This window comes from Arachis stenosperma, chromosome 6 (assembly GCF_014773155.1).
Source record: "Arachis stenosperma cultivar V10309 chromosome 6, arast.V10309.gnm1.PFL2, whole genome shotgun sequence".
NCBI classification, from domain to species: domain Eukaryota; kingdom Viridiplantae; phylum Streptophyta; class Magnoliopsida; order Fabales; family Fabaceae; genus Arachis; species Arachis stenosperma.
In genome coordinates, this window is record NC_080382.1 from 112358200 (window position 1) to 112383267 (window position 25068).

The 25068-nt window shown below is 36.5% G+C and overlaps 1 long non-coding RNA gene across 2 annotated transcripts; it reads left to right on the top strand.

Annotated features, from left to right (window-relative positions):
* The first annotated feature begins 1387 nt into the window (after window positions 1-1387).
* Window positions 1388-4331, top strand: LOC130933072 (uncharacterized). Of its 2 annotated transcripts, XR_009067604.1 has the most exons (4): window positions 1388-2126; window positions 2302-2375; window positions 2461-2585; window positions 4094-4331. It is a non-coding gene; the product is annotated as an uncharacterized LOC130933072 (long non-coding RNA). The 2 variants fall into 2 exon arrangements; XR_009067603.1 differs by having other exon boundaries at window positions 1388-2375.
* Window positions 4332-25068: the final 20737 nt, after the last annotated feature.

The following is a 25068-nucleotide window of genomic DNA, read 5'->3' on the forward strand; positions in this document are numbered from 1 at the left end:
TAAATACATGAAAAAATATATATATTTTTTAATTTTTTAATTATTATTGACTATGTAGAGTATATTTTTAATGTTCTAAGTCATTAGCACATTACAAATTTTTATAGTATTCTTAACATCTTTTAAGTTATTTTTTAAATTATTTTGCATAGAAAAAATATTTTTTTGTGGTATAATTTAAATAAATTTATTAAAAAATATTCATGATAGTTTACTCTGATTCAAATTATACGATGAGCAATTCGAATTCTATACTCTTCTGTCCATTCTTGATAGTTCATGAATATTTTTTAATAAATTTATTTAAATTATACCACAAAAAATATTTTATTCAAATGCAAAATAATTTAAAAAATATTTTTTAAGTCATTTTTTAAAATTATTTTGTATAGAATAAAATATTTTTTTGTGGTATAATTTAAATAAATCTATTAAAAAATTTTATAAAAAAATATGCATGATCTATTATAAATGGGCAAAAGAGTATTGTATGAAATTCGAATTGATAGCTCATTAATATTTTAAAGAAGTCTCGTAATTAAATATTTTGTTAGCTTTTTTTTAATGCATGAAATAAATATATATTTTTTTAATTTTTAAATTATTAATTTTTTTAATCAATTATTAATTTTTTAATAAAAGAATGGGCATAATTAAATCATGAGTAATTCGAATATGGCCAATTCAAATTATTATGTGCAGTGTATGTGAATGTAATTCGAATTATCCTGATTCGAATTACTGTGGTGTAGGTTGATTTGAATTAGTGTGTGTGCGTTTGTGTATAATTCGAATCAACATTATTCGAATTATGTGTGAATAGTGTAAGACCCAGGATTTTCAAATAAATCTTATTATAAATTAATTTCAATTCATTTATTTATTAAAAATTTTATTTCCTAAAATTATTTTATTAAAGCTAATTAAATCAAGTTTTGACAATTAAATTAGAAATTTTACTTAATTTTATAGTTGTTGAATAATTTTCTATATTTAAAATTATACAGCTTAACAGTTGAAAAAGAATAAGAATTTTATACAATTTAGTTAAATAATAGAGATTCTAGAATTTAATATTTTAATTTTTATAAACAGAAAATAAATTATGTTATTTCTAATTTTAAACTAGAATATATGATTAAAAGCTGATTAGTAAATTGATAATTAAGTAGTATTTTTAAAGTAATTTTAAGAGATCAAATTAGATTTCAAATTTTTATAATATACTTTAATTTTATTAAAATTGACCAAACCCCAATTTTCCTAGAATTCTTAATTTCACTTTTGTCCCAAATTAAACCCTTATTCCCAAATTAAACCCCAAAACCCTAACCCCTTCTAACCTAACCCTAACCACATCACATGTTCCCCTTGACCACACCCAACATCAGTTAAAAAAAAAAAAAAAAGAAAGGGAAGAGAGGGGAAGGGAGATGCAGGAAAGGGGAAAGGGGAAGGAGAGGAAGGCGGCGCAGTGGGTGTCACTGCCACCGACGCCGCCGCTGTTGGCAAGAGAGAGAGAGAGAGATCCGCGAGAAGAGGAGGAAGAAGACGCACCACCACACCCAACCACGTTCAGCCCGCCGTCGCGCCGCCACCGCACAGCGTCGCCGCCATGCCTTCCTTGCCACCGAACGCTGTCGAGAACGAAGGGAGCCAGACACCGCGAGGAAGAAGCTACTCGTCCTGTCGGTCACCGTCGCTGGGGCTGTGAATCGCCGCTGAGAACCGCGCGAGAGCCAGTGGAGGACAGAGCCTCTGCTGCGTCCCCGCCGTGCTTCCATCAGCGCCGAACCGCCATGCCGTCGCTGCTGTTGGGTTGACACCGCCGCTACTGCCCAAGCCGTCATCATCGCATAACACACACACATAGAAGAGGAAGAAAGGATCTCCGCCGTTGCCAAGGTCATTGGTGAGTTCTGTGCCACCATTAGGATCACTGTTCTGCCACCATTGAAGCTCGTCAGAGAAGGAGCTATTGTCAGAAGAAGATACTGCTGTCCTTGCTCTATACTGTTCTGTTCTGCCCCTGCTTCTGGTTTTGCAATTGCCAAAGTCTCTGCTGCCATGGGTATTGCCGTTGGGGTTGTTGGGAACCAACGATGGAGCTTCCCGGAAACCCTATTGTAAGCTATCTCTATTTTCAATTCCATTAAATTCATTTCCATTTCCGATTCCATTGAATTTGAATTCTCTATTTTGTTGCAACATTGGTTACTGCTATGAGAATTATTGATGTCGTTGTTACTGGAGTATCATTGGAATTGACGTCGCTATTAACCCGGTTAATGCTGCCCCTAGGATGTATGCCTTGGTCTTTGGTCTGTGTTCTTCTGAGTACCAGAGCTGCTGCTCCATTCCCGTATTTCTTTTGGGTAAGATTGGTTTTGTTCTACAACCAATATTCTGATTATTGCTCCCTTGATGATCTGTTCTATTCTGCCCTTGCATTTGCTTCAGTTTCTATTAAATTTCCTTCCAAAGTTGCTGTTGCTGTTCCCGTGGGGGTTATTGTTATCACTGTCGCCATGAATTGAAAGAAAAGGAAATTATCACGATTAGTTACGTGGACTCAGCTAACTGAGGTAGGGGTTTTTATTAAAATATAATTTATATTACAAAGTTGTGATAAATAGATATTAATGTGAGAGAACATATGTCTGTGATTATGAATTGTCTTCTAAATATGGTTGTTTGTTGGACTGAATGACTGATTGCTTGATTGCTTGAGTAGTTTGTGATTGCTGAAAAGAAATTAGTTTGAAAGACTATTTAGTTGTTTATTATAAAAACTGGTTTTTCTTGGTTTTGAAGCTATTTTTGATGATGTAAAGGAATTGGCTTTGAAAATGGTTTAATTTTGAGTTAGTGACTTTATAAATGACTTTATAAACGATTTAGTATTTGAGCTGGTATGATTTTAAAAAGAGATTTATTATGGGCACTGATTCGCTTTGAAAATAATTTGATATTGGAACTAGCTGAATCTTGGAAAATGATTGAGGTTTGGAAAAGGTTTGAGAAATGTTTGGATGGGACCCGAAAAGGGTGGCAGAATCCGGGTTTTAGAGGAGATGCTGCCGAAATTTTATAAAATTAGAAGTTTCATTTGAAGTAGTTATTTTAAAATGTTAATTTTAAACATTATATGATTTAAGATTACTTCATTTATCAAAGGAAAAGTTATGTTTTGGGTTGAGAATTGTTAGTGAACGGAATGGAAAGAAAGATGATGAGGATTTCTTTGAAATATGGTTTTTGAATGAATTTGGAAATGAGATTTGGATTAATGAATGATTATGATGTTGAGAATCTTGAGATATGATCTTTGAATTATTCATTGGCTTATGAATTTGAAATATCTGAGATACGAGGTTCCCTGGATTAAGTGCCGTGGCTTGCCACCACGTGTACCAGGTTGAGGACTCGATACTCTGTTGACCCTACGACGTAAGTGTGACCGGGCACTATATAAATTCCCGGGAATGTTACCCCCATTGAGCAATATTGATTATTTGAGATAAAGCTATGCATAGACTCTTGGGGATGCACGTCGGGGGACAGTCTAAGGACAATTCAGACTTGTCGGGTTGGCTGGATAACCGACAGATGAGCCTCATCAGCCATAGGACAGGCATGCATCATATGCATTTGTATGCTTTGCTTGGGTTTGAACTTGTTTTGGTTTGCCTAATTGCTAAACTGTTCTTAACTGCTACTTGAACTATTTGCTGTAACTGCTACCTACTTGTGCTTTCCTTGTCTGTCTTGTCTGTGTTTGTCCTGGCGTGCTACATTTGAGAATGAACTTTGATGCTGAATTAATGATTGTGTTGTTTGATTGCGTGGTTGATTTCTGATTGAGATTTTCTTTAAGAAAAGAAAGATTTTGGATTTCTGAAAGATTAAACATTGTTTCCTCGAAAAGGTTTTGAATGATTACCTATTGGTTTTTTAAAAGTTTCAAAAGGCAATGATAATCACTAAGCTTGAAAGCAGATTTCTCATTAGATATCTTCTTATGACAACTTTGAAACTCCGTGGTGAGACCATGTGGTTAGGTTCTCACCCCCCTACAACTTTACCTTTTCAGGAACCGGATGAAGAAGCATTAAGAAGAGATATACTGTATTTGGTTTATAAAATGTTGTATTAATTAGATTATTTTCTTCTCTCGTCTTTGTTATTACGAGTTTGTAAGAGGGATAGGAATTGTATGTTTTATATGTATATTATATTATGAGTTGTTATCTAAGGAGTCTTGTATATGAATCTATGCCTGTTTGTATCTTTCTTAAGATAAAGTGTTTTGTTTCGGTTTTTCTAAGAAATCAGCAATACAGTGTTGAGTCACAGGCTCCTATTTTAGTATTTAGTATGTAAAGTAGTCGTAATACTTTTTGCTATCAGAGTAGCGCAGCCGGAAGCGTGACTTCTGATAGTGAGGGTGTTACATTATGGTATCAGAGCGGTCTTTCCTGTAGAGCCTTGGGAATGGACTGATTATGCTTCAATTGCATACTCTGAGCATCTATCATGTAGTAGGTCTTGTTCGGATAACGAGAATTAGAGCTTTATGCACATGACAGTCTATTGATTAATGCCATAGGCCTTGCATTGCATAATTTCTAGTATTAAGTTTGGCCGGCTTAACACTAGTGAATTATGTATATGGAAGTACCAATGGGTTATTATAGACATTATGCAAGTTATAGAAAATGCGAATCGCGGGTTTGGGAATGTCAGGAGTTAAATGTTGAGGCTATTCGGTTAGGAATCTTGAACTCTGCGAATATCATGTATCTTGTTCCTGTGGTATGCTCTAAGGTTTTTCTTTGTGATTCTTTTCTTGGAAAGTGATCGGATTATTTTCCAATCCTGCCCTCCTGTTCACATGCGCTCTTGTTTGATCCTAACTACATATGTCTGCTTAAAATCCTTGGTGTATTTACCTTCTTTATTTAGACACTTCCTTTTGAGTCATGTATTCTTTGATATACATTTGAATTTGTTTTGATGCAGTACACCTTCTTAAGTTTTTATTCCGAGTCCTTTGTAAACAAATTGTGATTTAGTTTTCCTCTTTTTTTGACGATAATTACAGCCACTCTTCAAATCTTAACAAAACCACCTTTGAATTTATATATATATACTTCTCTATATAAACTTGAAAGTTCCTTATACAGTTTAAAACTAATTGTTTCTAATATCTTGCTTGTTCATTCATTGATTTATGGAAATACATTTACTTTAAATACAATTTGATTTTCTAACTACTTTATTACAGTTTTTACGAATATCTTTATTTGATTATGTATTTAAGTATTCTTCAAAAGAAAGATTTTTGCCTCTTTTTAGTTGATTTTCATTTGACAAAGTTATTTTAAAATTAGCATGCGCTATTTTAAATGAAGTTTTGAAAAACTTCCTTATTTAGCGGAAATCTGTCTGTTTGCAATGCATCACTTATTTCTCTTTATGAATTTTATACCCTTTGATTCAAGCTTGAATTTGTTTCAGTATAAAGAATGATCTCAAAATTTTTAAAAAATATTGTCATTGACCTAAGCCGTCTTCATTTCTAGACTTTGTATTCTATTTCAGTCGGAACTTGTTTCGATCAATATATTCTCTTTTCTTTTATTCTTTCTATCAAAATTTTCTGAATTAGATTCTTTCTTAAGATGATTTGACTCTTTAGTTTCATATTTTACATTTTATGTGTATTCTACTCTAACCATATTCATTAGCTATCTTGTAGATTCTTGCTATCACGGCTTCTAATTTTGTGTTTCTATACATGGAAAACATAATTCCTCAATAAGCTTCGAACTCGTTTTGCTACACCATACCTTATGATATTCTTTTGAGATTCTGTTTGGATCTTTCTAAAGAAATTGATTGATGCGTCCTTTGTCTAATTTTATTCACAATCAATTTTTAAAATTTTTTATGAGAATCATTTTTACTTTTACATGCACTTCTTTTCATGAACTTCAAAATTTCTTTATATGGTTTAAACCTACATATTTGCAATATACGTCTTCTCTTTTACTGATTTATAAAAGATTTCATTTTTGATTCTTTACTTAAATGTAACTTGATTCTTACCAACTTTGTTGCCGTTTTTATGCGTATCTTGTTAGTTATGTACCTAAATATCTTCCAAGACTCTTGAAGAAAGATTTTTGTTCTTGTTCCAAATAACCATTCATTTTACAACCCTCACATAACTTATTTCAACTTGAATATGTTTTGTTGTAACACAACTATTTATATTCTTCTTGGTTCTTCAAAAAAAAAAATGATTAATTCATATCTTTTCTTTTTCAAAGGTAAAATAATTCCTCCTTATGTTTTTCCATTTCTCTGTGGACATGTTATTTGGTTATGTTCTTAAATATTCTCTTGAATTCGGTAAACGACGACGCCATTGACTTTGATCATTTTCCTCTTATAAATCTTATACTTTGATTCAGCTTGACTTTAATTCTGACAAATGCAAAATTTTTCTCTCATTGTTTCCATTGAAGTTCTTTAAACTCTCAATGCGTCCGCCTCTTATTCGTAAACTACCGTTTAAATTTTTTAGAACGTCTATCCTTGTCATTATACTTCTCATCGTGAACTTTGTACTCTTTGATACCACATTGAAACTAATTGGGTATGGCACCGAGACATAGACCTTGGAAAATATTAAGTGCTCCTTTTAATTAGGCAGTTTTGGCTTTAATCATTTTTCTTCTGTAAAATCTCATACTTTCTCAGCTCGATTTGAATTTTTTTTTAAACTAATACGCTAGTTTTCTTGTTAATGATCCTATTGAATTTCGTTGAATTCAAGAGTTATCCTTGTAACTGTCAATTGATTCCTTTTCGGCAATCTTCATTACTTGTTTATGCTGTTTACTTGCAATTTCATCCGTTCTTTTAAATCATTTGAGTACTGTCCTCGTTGTTTGTTATTCCTTTCTAAAATCTTATGTTCTTCTAAGTAAATTCGAGGTTTGTTTTAATGTCACGTACGATCTTAGATACGGTAAATAATACGTTAGTTCTTAGAACACAGTTAGTGAACGCGGAAGGTGAAGCTTGTAAGTAAGTTACATTCTGGTAAGTGACATCAAAGGGAGTCGTGAAACCTTGTTTTACGAGAAAGAGTTTTGTTAATGTGGGACTTATGACCAGTTGTAAGGTTTACAAAGTGTTTAACAAAGTTGAGAACCTTCAGATGAGTTGCTCAACGAAGTACGGTTAAGAATGGTGGAGATAAGTTATGTTGAAGTTTGAATAGTTGAATCTCTGAAGTTGAGATAAGATCAGTATACGGACGTTAAGCACATCATTTTAACCCCAGCTTGTTTTATAGCCTTTTACCGCCTTGCTTTACCGTCACACGTTTGAAACATATTATTTTGTGGATCAAGCCTATCTTGTAACCTTGTTTCACATCATACTTATACCCCTTCTGCCTTTATGCTATATGAAAATTCTGGTATTTGAATATATATATATATATATATATATATATATATATATATATATATACACGGAGAACTTTTTGCTTTTTTTTAAAATGAGTTCAAGAGTGAAATAATATAAAATCTCTTTTACTTTGAATCAATTTTCGAGGACGAAAATTTTTATAAGGTGGGTAGGATGTAAGACCCAGGATTTTCAAATAAATCTTATTATAAATTAATTTCAATTCATTTATTTATTAAAAATTTTATTTTCTAAAATTATTTTATTAAAGCTAATTAAATCAAGTTTTGACAATTAAATTAGAAATTTTACTTAATTTTATAGTTGTTGAATAATTTTCTATATTTAAAATTATACAGCTTAACAGTTGAAAAAGAATAAGAATTTTATACAATTTAGTTAAATAATAGAGATTCTAGAATTTAATATTTTAATTTTTATAAACAGAAAATAAATTATGTTATTTCTAATTTTAAACTAGAATATATGATTAAAAGCTGATTAGTAAATTGATAATTAAGTAGTATTTTTAAAGTAATTTTAAGAGATCAAATTAGATTTCAAATTTTTATAATATACTTTAATTTTATTAAAATTGACCAAACCCCAATTTTCCTAGAATTCTTAATTTCACTTTTGTCCCAAATTAAACCCTTATTCCCAAATTAAACCCCAAAACCCTAACCCCTTCTAACCTAACCCTAACCACATCACATGTTCCCCTTGACCACACCCAACATCAGTTAAAAAAAAAAAAAGAAAGGGAAGAGAGGGGAAGGGAGATGCAGGAAAGGGGAAAGGGGAAGGAGAGGAAGGCGGCGCAGTGGGTGTCACTGCCACCGACGCCGCCGCTGTTGGCAAGAGAGAGAGAGAGAGAGATCCGCGAGAAGAGGAGGAAGAAGACGCACCACCACACCCAACCACGTTCAGCCCGCCGTCGCGCCGCCACCGCACAGCGTCGCCGCCATGCCTTCCTTGCCACCGAACGCTGTCGAGAACGAAGGGAGCCAGACACCGCGAGGAAGAAGCTACTCGTCCTGTCGGTCACCGTCGCTGGGGCTGTGAATCGCCGCTGAGAACCGCGCGAGAGCCAGTGGAGGACAGAGCCTCTGCTGCGTCCCCGCCGTGCTTCCATCAGCGCCGAACCGCCATGCCGTCGCTGCTGTTGGGTTGACACCGCCGCTACTGCCCAAGCCGTCATCATCGCATAACACACACACATAGAAGAGGAAGAAAGGATCTCCGCCGTTGCCAAGGTCATTGGTGAGTTCTGTGCCACCATTAGGATCACTGTTCTGCCACCATTGAAGCTCGTCAGAGAAGGAGCTATTGTCAGAAGAAGATACTGCTGTCCTTGCTCTATACTGTTCTGTTCTGCCCCTGCTTCTGGTTTTGCAATTGCCAAAGTCTCTGCTGCCATGGGTATTGCCGTTGGGGTTGTTGGGAACCAACGATGGAGCTTCCCGGAAACCCTATTGTAAGCTATCTCTATTTTCAATTCCATTAAATTCATTTCCATTTCCGATTCCATTGAATTTGAATTCTCTATTTTGTTGCAACATTGGTTACTGCTATGAGAATTATTGATGTCGTTGTTACTGGAGTATCATTGGAATTGACGTCGCTATTAACCCGGTTAATGCTGCCCCTAGGATGTATGCCTTGGTCTTTGGTCTGTGTTCTTCTGAGTACCAGAGCTGCTGCTCCATTCCCGTATTTCTTTTGGGTAAGATTGGTTTTGTTCTACAACCAATATTCTGATTATTGCTCCCTTGATGATCTGTTCTATTCTGCCCTTGCATTTGCTTCAGTTTCTATTAAATTTCCTTCCAAAGTTGCTGTTGCTGTTCCCGTGGGGGTTATTGTTATCACTGTCGCCATGAATTGAAAGAAAAGGAAATTATCACGATTAGTTACGTGGACTCAGCTAACTGAGGTAGGGGTTTTTATTAAAATATAATTTATATTACAAAGTTGTGATAAATAGATATTAATGTGAGAGAACATATGTCTGTGATTATGAATTGTCTTCTAAATATGGTTGTTTGTTGGACTGAATGACTGATTGCTTGATTGCTTGAGTAGTTTGTGATTGCTGAAAAGAAATTAGTTTGAAAGACTATTTAGTTGTTTATTATAAAAACTGGTTTTTCTTGGTTTTGAAGCTATTTTTGATGATGTAAAGGAATTGGCTTTGAAAATGGTTTAATTTTGAGTTAGTGACTTTATAAATGACTTTATAAACGATTTAGTATTTGAGCTGGTATGATTTTAAAAGAGATTTATTATGGGCACTGATTCGCTTTGAAAATAATTTGATATTGGAACTAGCTGAATCTTGGAAAATGATTGAGGTTTGGAAAAGGTTTGAGAAATGTTTGGATGGGACCCGAAAAGGGTGGCAGAATCCGGGTTTTAGAGGAGATGCTGCCGAAATTTTATAAAATTAGAAGTTTCATTTGAAGTAGTTATTTTAAAATGTTAATTTTAAACATTATATGATTTAAGATTACTTCATTTATCAAAGGAAAAGTTATGTTTTGGGTTGAGAATTGTTAGTGAACGGAATGGAAAGAAAGATGATGAGGATTTCTTTGAAATATGGTTTTTGAATGAATTTGGAAATGAGATTTGGATTAATGAATGATTATGATGTTGAGAATCTTGAGATATGATCTTTGAATTATTCATTGGCTTATGAATTTGAAATATCTGAGATACGAGGTTCCCTGGATTAAGTGCTGTGGCTTGCCACCACGTGTACCAGGTTGAGAACTCGATACTCTGTTGACCCTACGACGTAAGTGTGACCGGGCACTATATAAATTCCCGGGAATGTTACCCCCATTGAGCAATATTGATTATTTGAGATAAAGCTATGCATAGACTCTTGGGGATGCACGTCGGGGGACAGTCTAAGGACAATTCAGACTTGTCGGGTTGGCTGGATAACCGACAGATGAGCCTCATCAGCCATAGGACAGGCATGCATCATATGCATTTGTATGCTTTGCTTGGGTTTGAACTTGTTTTGGTTTGCCTAATTGCTAAACTGTTCTTAACTGCTACTTGAACTATTTGCTGTAACTGCTACCTACTTGTGCTTTCCTTGTCTGTCTTGTCTGTGTTTGTCCTGGCGTGCTACATTTGAGAATGAACTTTGATGCTGAATTAATGATTGTGTTGTTTGATTGCGTGGTTGATTTCTGATTGAGATTTTCTTTAAGAAAAGAAAGATTTTGGATTTCTGAAAGATTAAACATTGTTTCCTCGAAAAGGTTTTGAATGATTACCTATTGGTTTTTTAAAAGTTTCAAAAGGCAATGATAATCACTAAGCTTGAAAGCAGATTTCTCATTAGATATCTTCTTATGACAACTTTGAAACTCCGTGGTGAGACCATGTGGTTAGGTTCTCACCCCCCCTACAACTTTACCTTTTCAGGAACCGGATGAAGAAGCATTAAGAAGAGATATACTGTATTTGGTTTATAAAATGTTGTATTAATTAGATTATTTTCTTCTCTCGTCTTTGTTATTACGAGTTTGTAAGAGGGATAGGAATTGTATGTTTTATATGTATATTATATTATGAGTTGTTATCTAAGGAGTCTTGTATATGAATCTATGCCTGTTTGTATCTTTCTTAAGATAAAGTGTTTTGTTTCGGTTTTTCTAAGAAATCAGCAATACAGTGTTGAGTCACAGGCTCCTATTTTAGTATTTAGTATGTAAAGTAGTCGTAATACTTTTTGCTATCAGAGTAGCGCAGCCGGAAGCGTGACTTCTGATAGTGAGGGTGTTACAAATAGAGTTCGAATGAACTTGATTCGAACTACATATAAACGTGGTTTGATTGATTTATGAAGCAGATTTTGGTTTGGAGGATTTGTATAAATTTCTTCGTCCCTCCCTTGGCTTATCAACGTAAATTGCCCAAAAAATTATTTATATAAAATTCTCATTTTAAATTTAATAAAATTTAAAATTTTATGTGAAAAATTTTTAAATAAATAATTGTTTATTTTTTAACAATTTAAACTTTTAAAATTTTTTATTATGATAATATTTATTTCATAGATTTTTAATTAACCGCGTGCATAAATGCAATAAAATGTGCATACAAAATAATAATTATTAAACTAATTATTATGTATTTGTAATAAATATATATTATTTAATTGTTTAATATATATTTATTTTAAAATATATTTTATATAAATAATTAATTTAGTGATTAATCATGATTGAATTAAATATATTTCAAAATATAAAGCCTTTGAATGTGAGACGGGTCTTGTACAGTGTATACTCGGTGGTGGGCCACACGATGGGTGTATTGTGTATAGGTCAAGTCGGTAGTAGGTGGAAATAGAATCAGGTCCTCTCAAGTATTAGACCCCGTACATTATTTATGTACGGTCCGCCGTTGGATTTTTCTTTCTTTTCCTTTCTCCTTTAATTTTGGTTTTATGTTATTTATTTGTCATATAAATAGGAGGAGTCATGATACGTGCATGCATGTATATGCATCAACTAGCACCTAGAGGCAATAATAGAAAGAAAATAAAATAAGAAATAATAAAAAAGAAAGGAGAAAGAGGGAGACAGAACTAAGACAGTGATGCTAATGAGTTACGTTCGAAGGGGGAGAAAGATATTGTAGCATAGAAAATTGGCGTAAGATTATGGTATGGGAAATTACGAGGAGTAAATGGAATATTTGTATAATGTATATAATGAAGATTTATGGAGTATTAAAAATATAATCATTAGTGTTACTTCTTTTCATCAATTGAAGTTTTTGAAATGAGTGGTATCATAATATGGTATTAAAGTGCTAGATCTGATAGGTCAAGACTTCGATCCAGTAAATTCTAAAATCAGTTTAAACTTTTAAGATGTTCATTTTGTAACTTAATATTTCATTATATATATTGTACAAATAGTTCATTGTTTCAAATAAAAAGTATGCACTTATTAAAGTATGCACTTATTAAGCTTAACTTGGCGCAACAAATAAAAAGAAGCCGTTTGAACGTATATCCTGAATATATAATATATAATATATAATAATGTAAAACTTGTCATAGTTTTCTTAGACTTCTTGTGAAGATGTTGAATTCAGGTAATTGATATTTTTAATTTCATTTGATCGTTAATGTAAAACTAGAATAATGAAGGAGATGCTTTGCTTTTATCTCATAATAACGCTTAGAAATAAAACAAAACAGAGGAATGATAGAGGATGACACAACTATATTCTAATACAATTCAACCTTCAAATGTAGAGACTTTTATTTAGCCTTCACTAAAAATGATAGTAGATTTTTTATGCTCGTAAAATCAATTCGGCAAGTGCATCGAATTATATTAAATAATACTATAGTAAGTGGATTATTATTATTACGAGAATTAATGAATTAAATAAATAATAATTAATTGATTATTTTAATTAGACAAATCAAAACTTTGAATAGGAGAATTAAATATTAAACAGAGAAAAAAAAATAAAATGATGAATAAAAACAATGATTATGAGAAGGTTAAAAGTGTTTATTCTCTAAAAAAACAATCATTATATTTATTTAGTTGAGCCTTACAGAGATCAATTCACGATAAAATTATATGTAATTGAATTTCAATTGCTTGACAACCCAATTTCTCCTTAATTAACTGATCGCCAATTTATTGGTCAACTAATTAAGAAAAGAGGGTAAGCACAATTCTAAATTAGGTTCAAATAAGATTTTAAAATAGTTCTTAGATTGAATTATATGTCATGTATTCAAACTAGTCATAGACAATTGAAACTTATAAGAAAATATAATCTTCAAAAGTTTTCTAATCTGAATTATATATCACTTATTCAAAACTAGAGGAATTGAAAATTATGAAGTGTCGCACACCCTTTGAAGCACTATTCCTAGTTAAATCAAAAAGTTATGAGAAAGAGTTTTGAAGCTAATTCCAATATTAGATTTTTCAAAGTAATACTAAAATCCAAAATGGAGTTAGAATGTTTTTCAACAATTCTAATCTTTAGGGATGAAGAATGAAAACTCAATCATGAAATAGATCAATATTAAACCCTCAAACAAAATAAAACACTTGGATTAATAATCTATAAAAGAGATAAACAGAGTTCCTAACTTTAACAGAGGACATTAGTTGCTCATGTTGCAGAGACAAAAACTAGGATTGTAAAGTGACTAGATTCCCCGTGATCCCTTCCTTAAACTTATTTAAATCCTAAGCTGAAACCTAAAATTCATATTCAAAACAAAATCAAATCAATTCTAATCATATCTTTTCTAATAAATCTTAACCGGCTAATGATCTTCCTTGTGATAGAAACTTAAAGCTTGGTCGTTACTTCATTAAAATCATGGGCTTGCAACTTGATCTTGGGGTTGAGTGAATTGGTGTGACACTTGGTGGAGGTGGAGTGGCACTTGGGTGGTCATTTGTGGTCACTGGAACTTGGCCCAAAGTAAGGTTGCATGGGCGTGTAACTGGCGTGTGAATGGAATGCCACTTGAGTGAAGTTGGGAAGTATGGACGTCCCGAGGCTTTAGCCCAACGTGCCACGCCAAGGAGTAGTATGGCACGCCCTTGCATGGAAGAGGTTGCGATCTTAGCGTGTAGGAGGGCACAAAGGCATGTTTCACGCCCACTCTTGCATGGATGATCGCAGGTGTGTGGAAGGGGCTGACATGCACAAAGGCGTGCATGCCATGGAGGGCGTGTTGCACGCCCACTTGAGGAGGCACGACTACATGCCAGTGGCATGTGGAATGTCGCACGCCAATGGCGGTGAACGATGGTGTGTGGTTGGTGTGGCACACCTTTGAGGATGCTTGAAGGAGGCTCCCTGAATATTGGCCCCACGCCCAAAGAAGGAAGTCATAGGTGTGTAGAATGGCATGCAACGCCGGTTTCGGACGTTATTTTTATGAGTTGAAAGGTAAGGGTTGTTCGTGGTCCAAAATGAACGTCTATTACAACCATATGCATATCTTTTGAAGCTCTGGATGTTAGCTTTCTCACGCCACTAGAACTTCCTCATTTGGATCTCTGTAGGTCAAGTTATTCTCGCTTGAGTATGAAGAGGTCAGGATAGCATTTGGACCTCATTTGCACTTTCCTGGGGCTTCTTTGCATATTCAATCTCTTCTTTTTCCTTTCTTAAAATCTTTCAACAATCTCCTAAACATATCAAATCTCAAAGCAACTCCAAGAAATATTTATTAAAGCACCAGAATCTTAATTATAACAAGAAAATCACAAACTTTATTCAAGAAAATAATAAAGAAAACAACTAAAGATACTCATACATCAATTTTATACTATATTTAGTTCAAATTATAGAAATTAATATATATTAATTAAATTAATGCACCAAAGATATGTGAACTCATACTAGTCTCCAAAACTATCAAGCTCAACTAGTTCACTTTTCAACCAAGTTGTTAAACCACCAAGCTTAAATTCAACTTGGTTAGAGGTGGACTATATGAACTTTATCTAAGTATATGCCTCTGATCACCAGAATTATTTTATTTTAAACTACAAGCTAAGACCTCTGATAAAGAAGATTATGAATGCTTTTAAAAATTTATGAACAAGTGAGAAACAGAAGAAGAGAAGGAATGAAGAGAGAACAAATTCTATTCTGATTACTATGTAGTATATGATTGTGTACATTACTCTGTAGTATGAATTATATATATCAGAGCTAACCTGATATATATATAGTATGGAGGAGAATGGCTTGGTGAAGATATCCGCAATTTGTTCTATGCTTGGAACAAGAGTGACAACCATTGATCCTTGAATTACACGATTTCTGACAAAGAACAAGTCTAGCTCGAAGATTTTTGTTCTATCATGAAGAATTGGATTATAAGCATGAGCGATGAGAGAGCACGAGTGGAAAGAGAAAACACGAGAAGGTGAGGGGTTGGGAAAAGATGAGTGGCATGTAGTGACCAGGAGAAGACCAAATCATCATTGGATGGCAGACGAACCATTAGCACATCCCAATCTCATCAATCAAAGATAGCAACAAAATTGTATTTGTTGATAATCTCCCTATAAATACAATAGTAGAATGGTTGTAGCAAATCTCTGGGAAGGAAGGAAATGATGTTGATGTGTATCTATCAAAGAAGGGAAAAGTGAGTAATACTCTGAAGTTTACGTTCGTGAGATTTCTAACAAGGACAGATGTGCTGAATGTGATCCAAAAACTTGATAGATGGAGAGTGTGGGGATGCAGGTTGAAGATCTATGAAGCTAAATATACAAGAGAGGGGAACATGAATAACCAGATACAAGAAGTAGATAAAGATGTGAACAAATATAGAGTTAGGCAACCAAAAAGGGTGACAACAGAAGCTACAGGGATGTAGTTACTCAAGGAATATGAGCAGTATTAAATTATAATCTAAGAAGATCCAGACGTTAGGAAACTCAAAATTGGAATTATACAGTGACAATAATTTAAAAGAGAAGATGGAGAGAAGCTTGGTAGTTGAATCGATAAACCAGTGTACTCGGAGATCAAAGAGGCAGTTATGAGTGATTGGTGCGACATCCTTGAGCTCAAAATGTTAGGGTTCTTTAAAGCATTGATGACATTTATTACAAACAAAAATATGGAGGTTGCAGCATCATCCTCGTTCTTATTAAACCATTTCGTAGAAGTAAGGAAATGGTCAACGAATGAGTCAAACAGTTCATGAAGAAAGTGAATTGAGGTCATAGTGTTGCCCATACAAGCTTGGACCATTGAGAATATGAAGCGGATTGGTGAGGTATGGGGGCGTGGTTGTTAAAGTTGCGGCGGAAGAATACTAGTGCTATATTTCCTTTAAAGTTCTTGTTGATGATGGATTCACAATAACTGTGCAAGCATGTATGTGTGTTGTGGTAGATGGGGAGGTGGTCCAAATATTTGTGAAGGAATTGAGGTCGTCAAACACATACTCAGAGGGAATAGAGGAACAATGGAGACACAATCAGAAGGGTTGAAGAAAAGTGCAGAGGGTTGCTTGATATGATTAAAAGTAAGGATGCTAAACCTAAAAATGTCATGAATCCAGACATTGCAGCCGTGGTCAGGAATAGAATCGATGTGGAAGATGAAGGAGTGTGGGAGATATTAGGATTGGAAGCGAAAAAGTCAAAAACAAGAATGACGATCTCGAAGGTGTGGTGCACGAAATTGCAATCACACTTTTGCAATCCCGCACAACTAACCAGCAAGTGCACTGGGTCGTCCAAGTAATACCTTGCGTGAGCAAGGGTCGATCCCACGGAGATTGTCGGCTTGAAGCAAGCTATGGTTATCTTGTAAATCTTAGTCAGGATATCAGAAATTATCAGGATTGATTGTGAAAAGCAAAAGAACATGAAATTGTTACTTGTTTTGCAGTAATGGAGAATAGGTTGAGGTTCGGAGATGCTCCATCTTCTGAATCTCTGCTTTCCTACTGTCTTCTTCATCAAACACGCAAGGTTCCTTCCATGGCAAGCTGTATGTAGGGTTTCACCGTTGTCAATGGCTACCTCCCATCCTCTCATTGGAAATGTTCAACGCACCCTGTCACGGCACGGCTATCCATCTGTCGGTTCTCAATCAGGCCGGAATAGAATCCAGTGATTCTTTTGCGTCTGTCACTAACGCCCCGCCTTCAGGAGTTTGAAGCACGTCACAGTCATTCAGTCATTGAATCCTACTCAGAATACCACAGACAAGGTTTAGACCTTCCGGATTCTCTTGAATGCCGCCATCAATTCTAGCTTATACCACGAAGATTCTGGTTAAGGAATCCAAGAGATATCTACTCAATCTAAGATAGAACAGAGGTGGTTGTCAGGCACATGTTCATAGTTGAGAATGATGATGAGTGTCACGGGTCATCACATTCATCCGGGTTAAGAACAAGTGATATCTTAGAATCGAAGCAAGCATGATTGAATAAGAAACAGTAGTAATTGCATTAATCCATCAAGACACAGCAGAGCTCCTCACCCCCAACCATGGGGTTTAGATACTCATGCCGTGGAATGTACACAAAGAAACGTGTAAAAATGTTATGAGGTCATAAGGTACGGATACAATGTCAAAAGATCCTATTAATAGTAAACTAGTTACCTAAGGTTTTACAGAAATGAGTAAATGACAGAAAAATCCACTTCCGGGCCCACTTGGTGTGTGCTTGGGCTGAGCAATGAAGTAATTTCGTGTAGAGACCTTTTCTGGAGTTAAACGCCAGCTTCCATGCCAGTTTGGGCGTTTAACTCCAAGTTTTATGCCAGTTCCGGCGTTTAACGCTGGAATTTCTGAGGCCGGATTGCTACGCCAGTTTGGGCCATCAAATCTTGGGCAAAGTATGGACTATCATATATTGCTGGAAAGCCCAGGATGTCTACTTTCCAATGCCGTTGAGAGCGCGCCAATTGGACTTCTGTAGCTCCAGAAAATCCACTTCGAGTGTAGGGAGGTCAGAATCCAACAGCAACTGCAGTCCTTTTTGGTCTCTGGATCAGATTTTTGCTCAGGACCCTCAATTTCAGTCAGAAAATACCTGAAATCACAGAAAAACACACAAACTCATAGTAAAGTCCAGAAAAGTGAATTTTAACTAAAAACTAATAAAAATATACTAAAAACTAACTAAAAGATACTAAAAACATACTAAAAACAATGCCAAAAAGCGTACAAATTATCCGCTCATCACAACACCAAACTTAAATTGTTGCTTGTCCCCAAGCAACTGAAAATCAAAATAGGATAAAAAGAAGAGAATATACTATAGACTCCAAAATATCAAAGAAACATAGCTCCAATTAGATGAGCGGGACTAGTAGCTTTTTGCCTCCGAACAGTTTTGGCATCTCACTCTATCCTTTGAAGTTCAGAATGATTGGCATCTATAAGAACTCAGAACTCAGATATTGTTATTGATTCTCCTAGTTAAGTATATTGATTCTTGAACATAGCTAGTGTATGAGTCTTGGCTGTGGCCCAAAGCACTCTGTTTTCCAGTATTACCACCGGATACATACATGCCACAGACACATAATTGGGTGAACCTTTTTAGATTGTGACTCAGCTTTGCTAAAGTCCCCAATTAGAGGTGTCCAGGGTTCTTAAGCACACTCTTTTTGCTTTGGTTCACAACTTTATTTCTTTCCTTTTCTCTCTCTTTTTTTTTTCGAAATTTTTTTTTGTATTCACTGCTTTTTCTTGCTTCAAGAATCATTTTGATGATTTTTCAGATCCTCAATAACAGTTCTCCTTTTCCATCATTCTTTCAAGAGCCAACAATTTTAACATTCTTAAAACAACAAATTCAAGAGACATATGCACTGTTCAAGCATTCATTCAGAAAACAAAAAGTATTGTCACCACATCAAGCTAATTCAACTAGTTTCAAGGATAAATTTCGAAATCCTGTACTTCTTGTTCTTTTGTGATTAAAGCATTTTTCATTTAAGAGAGGTGATGGATTCATAGGACATTCATAACTTTAAGGCATAAATTTTATTAATTATGAACTAAGATAAATACTCAAATATAGATATACGATGAGACTAAAAAAAATAAAAATAGAAAACAAAACAAGAAAAACGAAAAAAAAATAGGCTCCTAATGATAGAGGTTTTCACAGAGTTAGGACTCAACAACCTTGATTTTGAGAAGTGGATGCTCCCTCAGCTTGAGAGGAGAGCTTTTGGCGCTTCATCTCTTGGATTTCACGCCCCTGCTTTTCTTGTTCCTTCAGCAATTTGCAGAGCATGCAGTTCTGATTCTGCTGTTCTTCCTTAAGTTGCTCCATAGTCTCTTGCAACTTGGTGATAGATGCTTCCAGGCTGGCCCAGTAGCCAATTTTAGGAAATTCAGGGAGGAACTCATGCGCCCTCCTTTTGATAGAGTTGTCTTGCACTTGTCCTTCCATTGACTTCTTGGTGATTGGGTGTTCAATGGGTATGAATTCATCTACTCCCATCTTCACCCCAGCCTCTTTACAAAGCAAGGAGATTAAGCTTGGGTAAGCCAGTTTGGCTTCAGTGGAATTTTTATTTGCAATTGGCTTGAGGTCTCCCCTCTTGAGTTGGTTTGGGACACCCTTTGAATTGGTTATCCATTTAGTCCCAGGGAGACATATGTCTTCTAGAACTTGATCCAACCCCTTATCTACTCTCACCATCCTCCTATTAAAGGAGTCAGGATCATCTTGCAGTTGAGGCAATTTAAAGACTTCTCTTATTTTGTCCAGATGGAAGTACATAACTTTCCCTCTGACCATGGTTCTGTAGGTATGGTAAGCGGTTCCAGTCATTCTCTGCTTATCTGTCAGCCACAGATTTGAGTAGAATTCCTGAACCATGTTCCTTTCAACCTTTGTCTCAGGATTGGTTAGAACTTCCCATCCTCTGTTTCGAATTTGCTCTTGGATCCCCGGATATTCATCTTCTTTTAGATCAAATTTGACTTCCGGGATCACTGACCTCAGACCCATTATTTTGTGATAATGGTCTTCATGTTCTTTGGTTAAGAACTTCTCTTGATTCCAAAGATTCTTTGGATTATTCTCTTTCTTGCCTCTTAAATTGGTTTGTTTTCCCTTAGAAGCCATGATATTGATGAATCTTGGCTTAATGATCACGGAAAAGCACACCAAACTTAGAGGTTTGCTTGTCCTCAAGCAAAAGAAAAGAGAGAAGAGAGGGGGAGGAAGAGGAAATTCGAATGGTGTGGTTGGAAGAGGGGGAACAAACGTGTATTTATAAGGTGGGGAGGGAAGTTTTCGAAAAAAAAAGAGGAATTTGAAAGGAGATTTGAGAAGATATGAAAAGAAATTGAGAAAAGGGTGAAATTTTTTAACAATGTTTGTAATTGATTTGAAATAAATTTGAAAAATGGTTTTGATTTTTTGAAGATTTGAAAGTGAATGATGAATGATTGAAGTGTGATTTTGTAGAAAAGTATGGGTAAGAAAGGGAAAGTTTGAAAAAATTTGATTAGAAAACAAAATTGTGGTCCCCCCACCTTGCTGGCGTTAAACGCCCAGAATGGCACCCATTCTGGCGTTTAACGCCCATTTGTTGCCCCTTTTGGGCGTTTAACGCCCAGCCAGGTGCCCTGGCTGGCGTTAAACGCCAGAAAGTCTTTATTACTGGGCGTTTTTCTGAACGCCCAGGATGCTGCACACCTGGCGTTAAACGCCCAGAATGGTGCCCATTCTGGCGTTTAACGCCCAAAATGGTACCATTACTGGCGTTAAACGCCCAGAATGGTGCCCATTCTGGCGTTTAACGCCCAAAATGCCCCTTACTGGCGTTTTTTCGCCAGTGAGCTCATTTTCTCTGCTTTTTGAGCTGAATCCTTCTGTAATTCTGTGAATTCCTTCATTTTTGATACTTGCCTCTGTAAGAACAATTCATACAACTTCCTAATGACTGGGTTGCCTCCCAGCAAGCGCTTCTTTACTGTCTTTAGCTGGACTTTCACTGAGAATCACTCAAGTCTCAGTTTTGAGCGTTCCTGCTCAAAATTTCCTTCAAGGTAATGCTTGATTCTCTGTCCATTAACAATGAACTTTTTGTCAGAATCAATATCCTGAAGCTCAACATATCCATATGGTGACACTCCTGTGATCACATACGGACCCCTCCACCGGGATTTGAGTTTTCCTGGGAATAATTTGAGCCTGGAGTTGAAGAGCAGAACTTTTTGTCCTGGCTCAAAGACTCTGGTTGACAATTTCTTGTCATGACATTTCTTTGCCTTTTCCTTATAAATTTTTGCATTTTCAAAGGCATTGAGTCTGAACTCTTCTAGCTCATTTAGCTGAAGTAATCTCTTTTCTCCAGCTAACTGTGCATCCATGTTTAGGAATCTGGTTGCCCAGTAAGCTTTATGTTCCAGTTCCACAGGCAAATGACAGGCCTTCCCATACACCAATTGGTATGGAGAGGTTCCTATAGGAGTCTTGAATGCTGTTCTGTATGCCCACAGAGCATCATCCAAGCTTTTTGCCCAATCCTTTCTTCGGGCTATCACAGTCCGTTCTAGGATTCTTTTTAGCTCTCTGTTAGAGACTTCAGCTTGCCCATTTGTCTGTGGATGATACGCAGTTGCCACTTTATGGCTAATTCCATATCTAACCATAGCAGAGTATAGCTGTTTGTTGCAGAAATGAGAGCCCCCATCACTGATTAGTACTCTGGGAACACCAAATCTGCTGAAGATGTGTTTCTGGAGAAATTTGAGCACGGTCTTGGTATCATTAGTGGGTGTGGCAATTGCTTCTACCCACTTAGATACGTAGTCCACTGCCACCAGAATGTAAGTATTTGAGTATGATGGTGGGAATGGTCCCATGAAATCAATTCCCCATACATCAAACAATTCTATCTCTAATATCCCTTGTTGAGGCATGGCATATCCGTGAGGTAGGTTACCAGCTCTTTGGCAACTGTCGCAGTTACGCACAAACTCTCGGGAATCTTTATAGAGAGTAGGCCAGTAGAAGCTGCACTGGAGAACTTTAGTGGCTGTTCGCTCACTTCCAAAATGTCCTCCATACTGTGATCCATGGCAGTGCCATAGGATCCTTCGTGCTTCTTCTCTGGGTACACATCTGCGGATCACTCCGTCAGCACATCTCTTAAAGAGATATGGTTCATCCCAGAGGTAGTACTTGGCATCTGAAATTAATTTCTTTCTTTGCACTCTGCTGTACTCCTTGGGTATGAACCTCACAGCTTTATAGTTTGCAATATCTGCAAACCATGGAGCTTCCTGAATGGCAAAGAGTTGCTCATCTGGGAAAGTCTCAGAGATCTCAGTAGAAGGGAGGGACGCCCCAGCTACTGGTTCTATTCGGGACAGATGATCAGCTACTTGGTTCTCTGTCCCTTTTCTGTCTCTTATTTCTATATCAAACTCTTGCAGAAGCAACACCCATCTTATAAGCCTGGGTTTTGAATCCTGCTTTGTGAGTAAGTATTTAAGAGCAGCATGGTCAGTATACACAATCACCTTTGATCCCACTAGGTAGGATCTAAACTTGTCAATGGCATAAACCACTGCAAGTAATTCTTTTTCTGTGGTTGTGTAATTCTTCTGTGCATCATTTAGAACACGGCTAGCATAATAAATGACATGCAGAAGTTTGTTATGCCTCTGTCCCAACACTGCACCAATGGCATGATCACTGGCATCACACATTAATTCAAATGGTAATGCCCAATCTGGTGCAGAGATGACTGGTGCTGTGACCAGTTTAGCTTTCAGGGTCTCAAATGCCTGCAGACACTGTGTGTCAAACACAAATGGTGTGTCAGCAGCTAGCAGGTTGCTCAAAGGTTTTGCAATTTTCGAAAAATCCTTTATAAACCTTCTATAAAATCCTGCATGCCCCAGAAAGCTTCTGATTGCCTTAACATTGGCAGGTGGTGGTAATTTTTCAATTACTTCTACCTTTGCCTTATCCACCTCTATTCCCCTGCTTGAAATTTTGTGCCCAAGGACAATTCCTTCAGTCACCATAAAGTGACATTTCTCCCAGTTTAAAACTAGGTTAGTCTCTTGGCATCTTTTCAGGACAAGTGCTAGGTGATTAAGACAGGAGCTAAATGAGTCTCCATATACTGAAAAGTCATCCATGAAGACTTCCAGAAATTTCTCTACCATATCTGAGAAGATAGAGAGCATGCACCTTTGAAAGGTTGCAGGTGCATTGCACAGACCAAAAGGCATCCTCCTATAGGCAAACACGCCAGAAGGGCAAGTGAATGCTGTTTTCTCTTGGTCCTGAGGATCTACTGCAATTTGGTTGTAGCCTGAATAGCCATCCAAAAAGCAGTAATAATCATGGCCAGCTAGTCTTTCTAGCATTTGGTCTATGAATGGTAAAGGAAAATGATCCTTTCTGGTGGCTGTATTGAGCCTTCTGTAATCAATACACATGCGCCACCCTGTGACTGTCCTTGTAGGAACCAGTTCATTTTTTTCATTATGAACCACTGTCATGCCTCCCTTTTTGGGAACAACTTGGACAGGGCTCACCCATGGGCTATCAGAAATAGGATAAATGATTCCAGCCTCTAGTAATTTAGTGACCTCTTTCTGCACCACCTCCTTCATGGCAGGATTTAGCCTCCTCTGTGGTTGGACCACTGGTTTGGCATTATCCTCCAATAGGATCTTGTGCATGCATCTAGCTGGACTAATGCCCTTAAGATCACTTATGGACCACCCAAGAGCTGTCTTGTGTGTCCTTAGCACTTGAATCAGTGCTTCCTCTTCCTGTGAATTTAAAGTAGAGCTTATAATCACTGGAAAAGTGTCACCCTCTCCCAGAAATGCATATTTCAGGGATGGTGGTAGTGGCTTGAGTTCAGGCTTAGGAGGCTTATCCTCTTCCTGAGGAATTTTCGAAAATTCCCTTGCCTCCTCTAGTTCTTCCTGATCAGTTTGAGCATCTTTGAAGATGTCCTCAAGCTCTGATTCTAGGCTTTCAGCCATATTGATCTCTTCTACCAGAGAGTCAATAATGTCAGCGCCCATGCAGTCATTTGGTGTGTCTGGATGCTGCATAGCTTTTACAGCATTCAACTTGAACTCATCCTCATTGACTCTCAAGGTTACTTCCCCCTTTTGTACATCAATGAGAGTTCGTCCAGTTGCTAGGAAAGGTCTTCCTAGAATGAGAGTTGCACTCTTGTGCTCCTCCATTTCCAGCACCACAAAGTCAGTTGGAAAGGCAAATGGCCCAACCTTGACAATCATGTCCTCTATTATGCCTGATGGGTGTTTAATGGAGCCATCAGCAAGTTGGAGGCATATCCTGGTTGGTTTGACTTCTCCAATCAACCCAAGCTTTCTGATAGTGGATGCAGGTATTAAATTGATGCTTGCTCCAAGATCACATAGGGCTGTCTTGGTGCAAGTGCCTTCTAATGTGCATGGTATCAGAAAGCTTCCAGGATCTTGAAGCTTTTCTGGTAAGCTTTTTAGAATGACTGCACTGCATTCTTCAGTGAGAAACACTTTTTTAGTTTCTCTCCAATCCTTCTTATGACTTAAGATTTCCTTCATGAACTTAGCATAAGAAGGTATTTGCTCAAGTGCCTCTGCAAACGGAATCTTTATTTCAAGAGTCCTTAAATAGTCTGCAAAGCGGTCAAATTGCTTATCCTGTTTCGCTTTGCGGAGTTTTTGAGGATAAGGCATCTTGGCTTGATATTCTTCAACCTTAGATGCTGCAGGTTTATTCCTTACAGAAGTGGTTGAAGAAGCCTTGTTAGAGGGATCACTGTCAGCACTCTTAGGTGTCTGATTTTCCCTTGGCGTTTGAACGCCAGGATTGGGTGGAAAATGGGCGTTTAACGCCAGCTTTTCCCCCTTTTCTGGCGTTTGAACGCCAGAACTGGGCAAGGAATGGGCGTTTAACGCCAGCTTTCCTTCCCTTTCTGGCGTTTGAACGCCAATAAAATTCCTCTCTGGGTTCTTACTGTCCTCAGAGGAATTTTGAACAGTAGTTTGTTTGTACTCTGTCAATTG